This window comes from Macaca fascicularis, chromosome 20, assembly GCF_037993035.2.
Source record: "Macaca fascicularis isolate 582-1 chromosome 20, T2T-MFA8v1.1".
NCBI classification, from domain to species: Eukaryota; Metazoa; Chordata; class Mammalia; order Primates; family Cercopithecidae; genus Macaca; species Macaca fascicularis.
This window is the reverse complement of record NC_088394.1, coordinates 79644621-79657195: the sequence shown is the minus strand read 5'-3', so window position 1 is coordinate 79657195 and position 12575 is coordinate 79644621. Positions and strand designations below refer to the sequence as shown.

The following is a 12575-nucleotide window of genomic DNA, read 5'->3' as shown; positions in this document are numbered from 1 at the left end:
TTGAGATGGAGTCTCACCCTGTCACCCGGGCTGGAGTACAATGGTGCAATCTCGACTCACTGCAACCTCCGCCTCCTGGGTTCAGGCGATTCCCCTGCCTCAGCCTCCTGAGTAGGTGGGACTACAGGTGCCCATCATCACGCCTGGCTAATTTTTTGTGTTTTTAGTAGAGATGGGGTTTCGCTATGTTGGCCAGGCTGGTCTCAAACTCCTGACCTCATAATCTGCCTGCCTCGGCCTCCCAAAGTGCTGGGATTACAGGCGTGAGCCACCGCGCCTGGCCTTAAGACTGTTGATTGAAGTTCTTTAGGCTTAATACTTTACCCTTAGAATACCAAGCTTCTGACACACTAAAAAGTCATTCTCACACACTGAAATCTATTCAAAGAATGGAGATAAATATGACTTTTCCTCATTTGCCAAATTAAATCTTTTACATAAGTAGCCAGGTATTCACACATGTTGGTGGTAGGGGGAGGATGGAGTCTCCATGAGGGATGAGCACGGTTTCCCTGCTGTAGCTCTCCTCTAACTAGGGAGTTGACTAAAGAGGGAAAGATTTAATCTGAGAGATTTTCTTCTGGGGCTGAAAAAGAGTCTCAGATGGCGATGGTGCCACTGGGGGCTGGGATGGCTGACCCTGCTGGACAGGACAGATTTAGGAAGGTGGGTTAGTGATGAGAAATGAGATCAGCAGCTGGCTACAGGGCACAGAAGCAATCATCATTCAACCTTTGGGCCTTATTTTTAAAGCCTTGTTTTTTTCCTAATATTTCAGCTACTTCCTGAAATGTTTTGCATTTTAGGAAATACTATTTTAAGATAATGGCCCTCATAATCACCAATCTAATAATGTCTTTCTTTTCTTTTTTTTTTTTTTTTTTTTTTGAGACAGAGTCTTGCTCTATCGCCCAGGCTGGAGTGCAGTGGTGCGGTTTCAGCTCACTGTAACCTCTGCCTCCTGGGTTCAAGCGATTCTCATGCCTCAGCCACCCAAGTAGCTGGGGTAACACGTGTGCACCACCATGCCTGGCTAATTTTTGTACTTTTAGTAGAGATGGGGTTTCACCATGTTGGCCAGGCTGGTCTCGAATGCCTGACCTCAGGAGATCCACCTGCCTTGGCCTCCCAAAGTGTTGGGATTACAGGTATGAGCCATTGCACTTGGCCCTAATAATGCCTTTCACTTAAAGAAAGGGCGTTTAATGTTAATAAAACTCAGATTGCCTTTATTTAAGTTTTCTCTGAATTCATTTTCAATCATTTGTGCATTAGAGGTTCGCTCTTGGGACAAACCATTGGTTAGTAATTTCTAATTTTCTGCAAGAAAGGTTAGAGCCAAATTCATAGGTCACACATTTTAAGTATACAGATTTGCCTGATTCCCAAAAGAATTTGAAGCACCTCTAAAATGACAGCACCATAATTTTATTCAGTAGTACAATCGTTTCTTGGCGTTTGGCTAAGAGCAAGTGTAGATCTGTTCTTATCAGTTTTAAAAAGTAATACGATACAGTACTAACCTAACCTATGGCTTGGTTTCCTTTTTCTAATCCTTATTTTCACTTAGCCAGACTTCCAAGTATAATTTTACTTTATCTTGTACTATATTTATGTTTGGAAATGACATTAAGTTTGCAGTTAGGCTATTGAGTTACTTGGGGGTTAGAAGGGTAGAGAGTATTTGAAGTTGGCATACAGGACACAGGCAAGTCCTAGCGAAGAAACAGGGAGACCTCTTTAGATGCAGACAGTTTATTACTTAGACAGTAAAAGGAGGCATGGGCATTGTGGCCTTGGTGCAGGTCATGGCAAAATAAAAGGGACTGGACAACTGCAACAGAAAGAAGGGATGTTGCAGCAGAGCCAACTCCAAGCTGCTTCTCAGCAGTTTTATAGCAGCAGCTGTGTCCTGAGAGGGGCAGGCAGAAAGCCCCTGCACCTCATAGAACCTGGAAGGCAACGAGAAACTGGCTGGGGGACTGCAGGGTGTTCTGCCAAGACTCGGCGCAGCTGCAGGTCACACCCTCCCCGTGTGGCTCTACATGCAAAGTCGTGGGGTGCCGTGGTGGAGCTGCTCCCCCAGAGCTGAGGGCACTGATGGTGGCATGGGCTCCTGGAGGGCCTTGAGTAGCATCACGAGGGGCCTGTACTGATTCTACAGAGTGCAGAGGCTTTCCAGGAAGGCAGTGATCCAGGAACAATCGGACCTGACTTATTTTCAGAAAGCACACAATTGTATTGATAGGAAATGTGAGACACTGCAGGCAGGCGGACCAGCCACGGATGAAGAGAGGCATGACGCGTGCAGCTGGAGCAGGAAAGCAGTGTCTTGTCTAGGTGATCAAGCACTCAGACGAGCCTGCCCGAAGAAGAGCAGAGTGCAGTGGGAAGTGGGAAGACCAGCAGTTCAGCCTTGACTGTGCTAATGGCCCGTCGAATTCAATGCACCTGCGCAGATGTGTGCAGCTTGGCGGAAGTGCCCAGGCTGAGCCAGGGGTTGGGAAGTCATCAACACATAGATGCCTTTGAAACTTCTCTATCAAAGTGGTTACCCAAGGTGAAAGTTCAGAATGCCAGAGGGGTGGAATACGGAATCCTGAGAGACCTCAAAGTTTAAAGAGCAGATGCTACTTTTACAGGAGAGAACTGGGAGTCAGTGACCCATAATTAAGTGTGTCATGACCCCCACAAGGATAAGAAGTAAAGAGAAGTAATGGGATTTTGCAAGGAGAATGTTACTGGTGACATTTTTGGAAGAGGTTTCCATTAATGGTGAAAAAACCAGCTTAAAGGAAGTTGAGCAGTGAGTCATGAAGAAGCGCAAGCTGATACTTTTCAGCAGGGCTGGTGGAAATTTAAATATATCAACACCCGAAGACAGTTACAGAGTAAACATTCAAATAAATGTCTGCTAAAATACCAACACAAATGCAATTAATCATTTGAAGGATGGCTATTTCTAATGGTGGCATATCATCAACTTTTGTTAGAGCGCAAACTCAAAAGAAATGCATAATTACTTTGAAGTTGGTTTTTCACTGTCAGCTTTAGTCATTTAGCTAAATTTCTTTATTGAAAAATTATTTTTCTCTTTTTATTGAACTAATTGAGTATCTCAGAAGAATCCATTATGTTTTTTCACTCTGAATATATTGTGAAGCCAAGTCATTTGGTAGAATGGATGAGAAGGCGTTGTGAGCATTTGAAATATGGCCGTAAGAATTGGCCTTTTGTGAACTTAATTATACTACTGTCTTCAGTTTCCCATGTGTTATTCCCAGGCCAGGCTGGTGATGTCTTTTTCCGAAGTCAGTAAAATGAGTTCATTACTTTGGGCAATGAGTTAAAGACAAGATTCACAAAATCCTAAGGGAAAGAGCCTCTCTCAGCCTCTGTGCACACGATAGAGAAAAATCACATCCAAAATTCAGGTGAAATTCAAAATTTCAAAATTCCTCACAAGCCCATTTGGATCCAATCATTTCAGGGGCCCAGGAAATATGGGGGCTTCTAAGTAATCTCTAGATTTTCAGCAAAAATCCCTCACCCCTCTGTTCCCCTTTCCATCGGCAGCCTCCACCACCATGGAACCACTCATAACCAAGAATCGAACCAAGGCACAGTGAAGACAGGGTCCCTCCTTTACGAATTTTCTCTTTCTTTTCTTTTCTTTTCTTTCCCTCCCCTCCCCTCCTCTCCCTTCCCTTTCCTTCCCCCTTCCCTTTCCTTCCCCCTTCCCTTTCCTTCCCCCTTCTCTTTCCTTCCTGCTTCCCTTTCTTTCCCCCTTCCCTTCCCTTCCCTTCTTTCTTTTTCTTTTTTTTGAGACAGAGTCTCTCATTCTGTCTCCCATGCTGGAGTGCAGTGGCACAATCTCAGCTCACTTCAACCTCTGCCTCCTGGGTTTAAGGAATTCTCCTGCCTCAGCCTCCTGAGTAGCTGGGATTAGAGGCATGCAGCACCACGCCTGGCTAATTTTTGTATTTTTAGTGGAGACGGGGTTTTGCCATGTTGGCCAGGCTGGTCTCAAACTCCTGACCTCAGGTGATCTGCCTGCCTCCCAAAGTGCTAGGATTACAGGCATGAGCCACCATGCCCAACGCGAATTTTCTCTTTCAATAGGGAAAAAGCATCAATTTGAGCAAAACACCTAGAAATGGAGCTAGAGTGGGACTCCCTCTTTGCAGCTCCCTTTTGGAGGAAGCCCCGGGGCCATGTTCTCAGGGTAGCCATTTCAAGGATCAGAGGAAGCCCAACCTCTAAATGTGTGGGGGTCTGGCTGAGTTTGTAGGGGCTTCTGTCTCTATAATGTTAGGAGCTGGAAGGACTGCTGAGAGAAGAACCACTCCAGCTTTCAGGTCTTCAACATACTTGGGAGGTGGGTTTCCCATTGGGAATCTGCTGAAGGTCATGGCCCCTGACTCCAGAGAAACATACCTGCATTTAGAAACACACCTGAGGGGTCCACAGACACCCAAATTGCAAGCCCAGGCTTGGTGGAAGTTCAGAGCAGAAGATCTGAGACCCATTCATTGTAGGTATGGTGAGGCTGAGGTCTAGAGAGATTTAGGACAGGCTCAAATGGACACTGTGAGTACCAGGCCTCCTTCTCTAGAGCAAGCATTAACTTACACTTTCTCCACCAGAATTTTTATTACATAGCTTGAGTCTTGCAGGCTCTCATTTTAACCATGAAAGCAAACTATAGTCCCTAAACCATAATTTCAGGTTATTATTATTACTATTTATAGCTTCTTTCTTATGAGCTATTATTTTAATTGTGGTGAAATATACATAACATAAAATTGACAATTTTTAACCATTTTGAAGTGTACAGTTCAGTGGTGTTAAGTACATTCAAATTGTTGTAGGAACATCACCACCATTCATCTCCAGAACTTTCTCACCATGCAAAACTGAAACTCTGACCCATTAAACACCAACTCCCCATTCCCCTTCCCCCGGCCCCTGGCAGCCACCATTCCACTTCTTGTTTCTATGAATCTGATGACTCTGGGGAACTCATATAAGTGGAATTTTTTTTTTTTTCCCCCACAAATAAATGGTAGACCAGGCGCGGTGGCTCAGGTCTGTAATTCCAGCACTCTGGGAGGCTGAAGCGGGCAGACCACTTGAGGTCAGGAGTTTGAGACTGGCCTGGCCAACATGATGAAACCCCGTCTCTACTAAAAATATAGAAAATTAGCTGGGCATGGTGGCACGTGCATATAATCCCAGCTACTCTGGCGGCTGAGGCAGAAGAATCGCTTGAACCCAAGAGGCGGAGGTTGCAGTGAGCTGAGACTGTGCCACTGCACTCCAGCCTGGGCAGCAAAGCAAGACTCTGTCTCAAAAAAAAAAAAAAAAAAAAAAAAAAAAAAGAGAGAAATGGCATTTGACTAGGTCATTCTAAATGTATTTTACATTCTTAGCTTCCTGTTCCTATTTTGCTTGCTGGAACTAGTGATTCTTTGGCACCCAGCCTGTGTCATAGTCAGGCTGGGTCCCCAAGGAATCATCAGTTCCAGCTAGCATAGTCACAGTTGTCCCTGTAGTAGGACAATAGGCAGGATGGGGGCTGGGACCAATGCCCGAGGCTTGCTGGTTATCACTGGCCATGCACGGTAAAATAGCATTTACTATTTCTGCAGGAGGAATAGCTCAGTAGCCAAAAATGATCCTAGAGTGGAGTAGATCTTTTTCAGAGATAACAGCAGGGGGCTGGGCTCCACATGGGGACAGTCTGTGCTGATGGAGGTTCGTGAAACAGAAACTAGACCCCAAAGCTGAGGCCTTGTCTTCCAGCTACAAGACCATGCCAGGCAGGGAAGGGGGAGGGATAAGGATGGAGAGAAAGGAGGAACCTTGGCAGCAGGACCTTATGGAAATGGGCCTCTGTGGGGTAGTGGTTCAGAGCCTCATGAGTGGGGAAAAGTGTTGGAGCCTGTGGCTCAGCCACCAGGAGAATCACCATATACTAATGCTCACCCTGGGTTTGAGGCAGGGCTAGAAGAACTTCCTTACCTCTTAAGGATAGATAGCCTTGACCAAGAGGGCCATAACCTTCCCCTGTGCTGGACTACACTTTAGATGGGCTTCTTTCAGACTCTAGAGCCCTGATATGGTTTGGCTTTGTGTCTACACCCAAATCTCATCTCGAATTGTAATCCCTACATGTTGAGAGAGGGAGATGATTGGATCCTGGAGGTAGTTTCCCCCATGCTGTTCTCGTGATAGTGAGTTTTCATGAGATCTGATGGTTTTATAAGTGTCTGGCATTTCACCTGCTAGCACTTCTCTTTCCTGATGCCATGTGAAGAAGGTTCTTGCTTCCCGTTTGCCTTCCACCATGATTGTAAGTTTTCTGAAGCCTCCCCAGCCATGTGGAACTATGAGCCAATTAAACCTCTTTCCATGATAAATTACCCAGTCTTGAGTAGTAGCTATATAGTAGTATGAGAATGGCCTAATACAGGCCCTGACTTCTCTTTTCTTGAAGCATTTACTTTAGAAACTTGCAATTGTATATTCTTTCTCTGTCCCTGTGAGATATAAGTCTCCCAACCTGTTGCTAGTTTTGCAACCCAGAACCACCTTTCTCAAGGACCTGGTACCTCTTTGAAATGTAATCATGGAGAGAAATAGCGTCTCTGTGTCTCAGTCTCTGTGGAAGGGTTGGAGCCTAACTCCAATAAACACCCATTAGCAAACACAGATGTCTAATCACGTGGACCAACCTCCCCACAAACGTCCTCCAGTACTTTTCCATTAGCTCATCCCAGGGCTTAAAAACCCTCCCATTGTTTGTTTCCGCAGAGTTAGTTCAATCTCTCTCCTTTATTGTAGCCTTGAATTGAGCCTTTACCTTCAAACTCTGTCCTGCCCAGTTTTCTTTGACATGTTCAGATGTTGGCAAGGCTGAAAATTGCAGGGGATCTGGTTGTGATAATCCAGGTAAGCCACAGTTCAGGCAGAAGCAGGGAAGCGAGGTGAGGGGTGGTGTATCCACGAAAGGAAGGTTCCAAAAACGAATGATAAGAATGATCATGTCACACCAGGAGTGTGGTACTATGTGTACCCTTTGGCAAGCAATTTAAGGAGACTGCTTTAAACATGGCTTGATTTTAATTTGTAGGACAAAATTGAATGCATGATTGATCCACAAGGCCCTGTGAAGTGTTTGGTAAAAACATGCACTAAGTCTTTATGGTCAGAGTTTCTTTGATGCCAGGAGTTTCTGCTGATCTATATTCAGTGCTATATGTAATTGGCTTTTTCTTTTTAACCAGTAGTTGCACACTGGCATTTGGTCTGCTAATTCATTATGTTTCTGGGATATCCAGTGTTCTAAGAATTCTTGTTTTTCATCCAAATGGCTTCCAGTGGAGCACATGTTCCCAAGATGGCCAGTGGTCCTTACCAGCCTACTGCCTCTGCCCTGGCTTCTAGGAGCGTAAGACTTGGGCCTTCCTCATATGTTGCCTCCTAGCTAACCTGAGTTTAGTCAGTATAGATTTTTCTTCATTTCTCCATTCCTGACTTATGGCTCCCTCCTTTCTCTTAAGCATGTCTTTCAGTCTCATACTACCTCTTTTCTTAATATTGAGCCTATTTGTGTACATGGATAGTTTAATAGGCATCTCATTTAAGGTTCTGAAATAAGTATACAAGCTAAAAAGTCTTCCCCCATTCTTCTCCACCCACAAAGTGTACGTTGTGTTGGGCGATATCATGGGGAAAATACCAGGAGCAAACCTTAGCTGCAGGAATCTCTTTTCGCTTGTGTCACTGACTTCTTATTAGAAAGACATTTTTTTTGGTTACGAGGTTGGCAATTCCATCATGCAGCAGTGTGAGTGGGATGTAAGGAGATATTTTTAATTTTACCCCCTAATACAATCATATCAAATCTCATTTCCAAATGAGGAAATGAGGACTTGCAGCAAGGATATGTGGCAACAAAGCCTATTTAAAATTGCTTAGTAGGAACGACAGTTTTCCTTCCAACCCGTTTTCAGTGACAGCCTGTCACTCTTGACTGAGAGATCTCCAACCTTCAAATGTTGGTGGGCTATTTATTTTGCAAACAGCCCTCTTGCTGATACAATGGCAAGTCTTGAGGGGGAAAGGGTTACCATTTTCTTTCCTCTGGATCTGAGTTACTGGCTCTGTTGCTCTAGAGGACTATGCCTTTTAGACGATGGTAGTCTTTTGCTTCATGGACTTGGCACCCTGCCATGGTCTTCCTGGCATTCCACCTCTGCTTGCCTTTGTTTCTGGCTTTGTCATTCCCACTCAGCACTGACAGCTTGTAAGAGACTCAGTACATTATATGACCACGATAGGACCGGATTTCTACTGCCGGATTTCAAACTCCAACAATTAACCTTGTATTTCTTCAAGTTGGGCAGTGATAACTGCCTATGAGATGGCCAAGTTGGCCACCTGGGCATTGCACCAGGCCTGCCTGGCTTACTGTTGGTCTGATTGGCTCATGATTTATACTGAGCCTTTTGTGATCTTGGTGTAGTGAGGGCAGAACTGTGCATTTTCTAAGAGACGCAGGGTAATATAATTAATAAATGGTGAAGATTTACATAGAGGAATTGAGTGCCTGCTGTTATACAGACTAGGAAAAGTCCAAGCCAACCAGGCAGGTTGTTGCTTTGAGCACATGGGGGTCTACTTTCTAGTTTTTTTTCTCATTTTCTAGAAGAGAAAACTGGAAACTCAGATTAAGGAACATGTCTAAGGTACTCTAACATCAGCGTATCAGAGGCATTTAAATCAGAGCAACTCCATCTTGAATAGGGGCTGGGTAAAATGAGGCTGAGATCTACTGGGCTACTTTTCCAGGCGGTGAAGGCATTCTAAGTCACAGGATGAGATAGGAGGTCGGCATAAGATACAGGTCATAAAGACCTTTCTGATAAAACAGGTTGCAGTACAGAAGCCGGCCAAAACCCACCAAACCAACATGGTGACAAGGGTGACCTCTCGCGGCCCTCACTACTGCACTCCCACCAGCACCATGAAAGTTTAAAAATGTCATGGCAACATCAGGAAGTTACTCTCTATGATCTAAAAAGGGGAGGCATGAATAATCCACCCCTTGTTTAGCATATCATCAAGAAATAACCACAAAAGTGGGCAACCAACAGCCCTTGGGGCTGCTCTGTCTGTGGAGTAGCCTTTTTTTTATTCCTTTACTTTCCTAATATACTTGCTTTTAAGGGAGGAGACCACCCCTCATATTGTCTTATGCCCAATTTCTACCTCCAAAGATAGAAGAAGTAAAAACTAAAAGGCAGAAATGAAATCCACAAGCAGACAGCCCAGCGCCACACCGTGGGCCTGGTAGTTAAAGATCGACCCCTGACCTAATTGGTTATGTTATCTTTATTTTATTTTATTTTATTTTATTTATTTATTTATTTTGACGCGGAGTCTTGCTCTGTGCCCCAGGCTGGAGTGCAGTGGCGCGATCTCGGCTCACTGCAAGCTCCGCTCCCCCGGGTTCACGCCATTCTCCTGCCTCAGCCTCCCGAGTAGCTGGGACTACAGGCGCCCGCCACCTCGCCCGGCTAATTTTCTTGTATTTTTAGTAGAGACGGGGTTTCACCGTGTTAGCCAGGATGGTCTCGATCTCCTGACCTCATGATCCGCCCGTCTCGGCCTCCCAAAGTGCTGGGATTACAGGCTTGAGCCACCGCGCCCGGCCGGTTATGTTATCTTTAGATTACAGACATTGTATACAAAAGCACTGTGAAAATCCCTGTCCTGTTTTGTTCCGATCTAATTACCGGTGCATGCAGCCCCCCGTCATGTACCCCCTGCTTCCTCAATAGATCACGACCCTCTCCAGTGGACCCCCTTAGAGTTGTGAGCCCTTAAAAGGGACAGGAATTGCTCACTCGGGGAGCTTGGCTCTTGCTGATGCTCCTGGCCGAATAAATCGCTTCCTTCTTTAACTTGGTGTCTGAGGGGTTTTGTCTGCAGCTTGTCCTGCTACACTTTCGCTTATGGACTTGTCCTGAATTCTTTCTTGCGTGAGATCTAAGAACTCTCTCTTGGAGTCTGGATCGGGACCCCTTTCCGGTCACAAGCATGTCACCTGTTTGAGAGCTGTGGCTCCATGGTAGGGCATCCCCATTCCTGGAGCTTTCTGGCTATTCCATAAAGCGAACGGAATGACTGGCAATTGTAAAGCACTTCCCTGTCCGTAAGAGCCAGAGCCGCAGAGCTCAAAGTTTGAGTATTTTGGTGCTTGTGGTTGGTACTAAACACTGGTAGAAAGGGTAAAAAACAGTCTCCTGTGCTTTTCTTACCTACATGACCAACAGTATTTTCTTTGTGTGGGAAGCCTGTAGAACTGAACCAAGACTCCTCCAAGAAGCAGGAGCCACGCACGTTTCTCCTGGCATTGCTTTGACGATGTGGGTGTGGATGCAATGAGAAACAGGGCCAGGTTTTGAAACCATCCCCACAGGAATTGCATGCCAGGTTCTGGGTACAAATACAGTTATAATTCAGCATTAATCAGCCTACACCCTGCCCAGTTCCTTGTTGCAATAGGTCATGTATTGTAACCAAGTTCCTCGATTTTTCTGAGGTGGTTTAATTACCTTTTTCTCTTCTCTTCTCCTTTCTCCTTTCAGCCTGCTTCCTACCTAGCCCTTTTGGAAATGCAAAATAATCTCTAAACTCCCCCTCACCAGACATTCCCTACAAGGCAAGGTCATCTGTATGCCCCAGGGATCTTTCCTCCAGAATTGACAGTCAATTTGCAGATCAAAGCACATCTCCAGGGAACTCTCACTTCCAGGGTGGCCTCAGGAGGACATACTGAAAGCACGCCCACTTGGCCACTTTTACAACTTATTTCTGCCCAGGAAGGCATCGACTCAACTGTCAACTCAACTGTTTAGTAGATAAGACACCAGGCTAGCAGGGGGACCTCCTGCCCTTGCTCACTTCCCCTTTAACTTTATAAAAATGTCTGCTTTTTGCTCCAAAGATGAAGCAGCACACTTAAAGCAGGACACTTTGTGTCTTTCCAAGCTAACTTCAAAAATAAATTCACTTTTCTTGTAGCAGGCCTGGATCTTGTTAACTGGGCTCTCCTGCAGTGAGTGGTTAACCAGCTCCTCAGTTACAGTAGCACTAGATCCTGCCATTTGCATCCCCACTGTTCCCCTAGATAGGATCTCTGACATTAAGGCCAGAAGACTATTTAAGAATTGATTTGCATCCCCATTGTTCCTATAGACGAGATCTCTAACATTAGAATCATAAGGCTTTTGTTTAAGGATCACTTAAGATGTTTTTCAGACACACCTCCTTTGAATTCCAGCAACCAGTTGGAAGTCTCCCACACAGGAACAGGATCAGCATGAGAATACACCTGCTTCCTCGCCCCTTCCTATGACTTCACTCTGCACTCTTACCAGTCAGGGATCTCCATACTTCTGCCCACTCCAAAGTCCTCAAAAACCCGAACCTCAAATTCCTTGGGGAGATGGCTTTGAGGTTCCCTCCCATCTCCTCGTTCTATGACTCTGTTGTCAACGTGTTTGAACCAGAGCAACTCCATCTTGAATAGGAACTGGGTAAAATGAGGATGAGATCTACTGGGCTGCATTCCCAGACAGTTAAGGCATTCTAAGCCACAGGATGAGATGGGAGGTCAGCACAAGATACAGGTCATAAAGACCTTGCTGATAAAACAGGTTGCAATAAAGAAGACGGCTAAAACCCACCAAGACCAAGATGGCAATGAGAGTGACCTCTGGTCATCCTCATTGCTACACTCCAACCAGCACCATGACAGTTTGCAAATGCCATGGCAACATCGGGAAGTTACCCTATATGGTCTAAAAAGGGGAGGCATGAATAATCCATCCTTTGTTTAGCATATCATCAAGAAAAAGCATAAAAATGGGCAACCAGCAGCCCTTGGGGCTGCTCTATGGGGTAGCCATTCTTTTATTCCTTTACTTTCCTAATAAACTTGCTTTCACATTACTCTGTGGACTATCCCTGAATTCTTTCTTGTATAAGATCCAAGAACCCTCTCTTGGGGTCTGGATCATGACCCCTTTCCATTAACACTATAATTAAACCTGTTTCTCTGCTGCAACCCGGTGTCTTGGCATATTGATTTACTGTGTGCATTGCTTAACAAACCTATTGTGATTACAATTTTTATGTGTGGTTTTTTTTGTCTATTTAAATTTCAGGGATTTTATTTCATGCAAAACCTTGTCCAAACAGGATTTCCACTTAGCTAAAAAACACTGAGTTTTTTTGACAGGTTCTGTTGTTCAGTAGCTATATATATACATATAAGTGCTTTAAATCTTGTCATTAATAGACATAACTGAAAACATAGTGTGATCCTAATTTAAAAATCTATATATGATTAAAGAAAAATTAGAAAGACATACATAAAACTGTAACTGGTGATTATTTCTCTAGGTAATTAACATTAAAATAATACATTTATCTATTTTTAATTTTCTTTACAATAACCATGAACACATTAAACTCAAAATTATACAGGGATTAAAAATATT

General features: G+C 44.5%; 1 protein-coding gene across 3 annotated transcripts in view; it reads right to left on the bottom strand.

The window, feature by feature from the left end:
• Positions 1 to 12575, bottom strand: part of CDH13 (cadherin 13) — a 1164779-nt gene that overhangs the window by 17460 nt on the left and 1134744 nt on the right. The window lies entirely within an intron of this gene.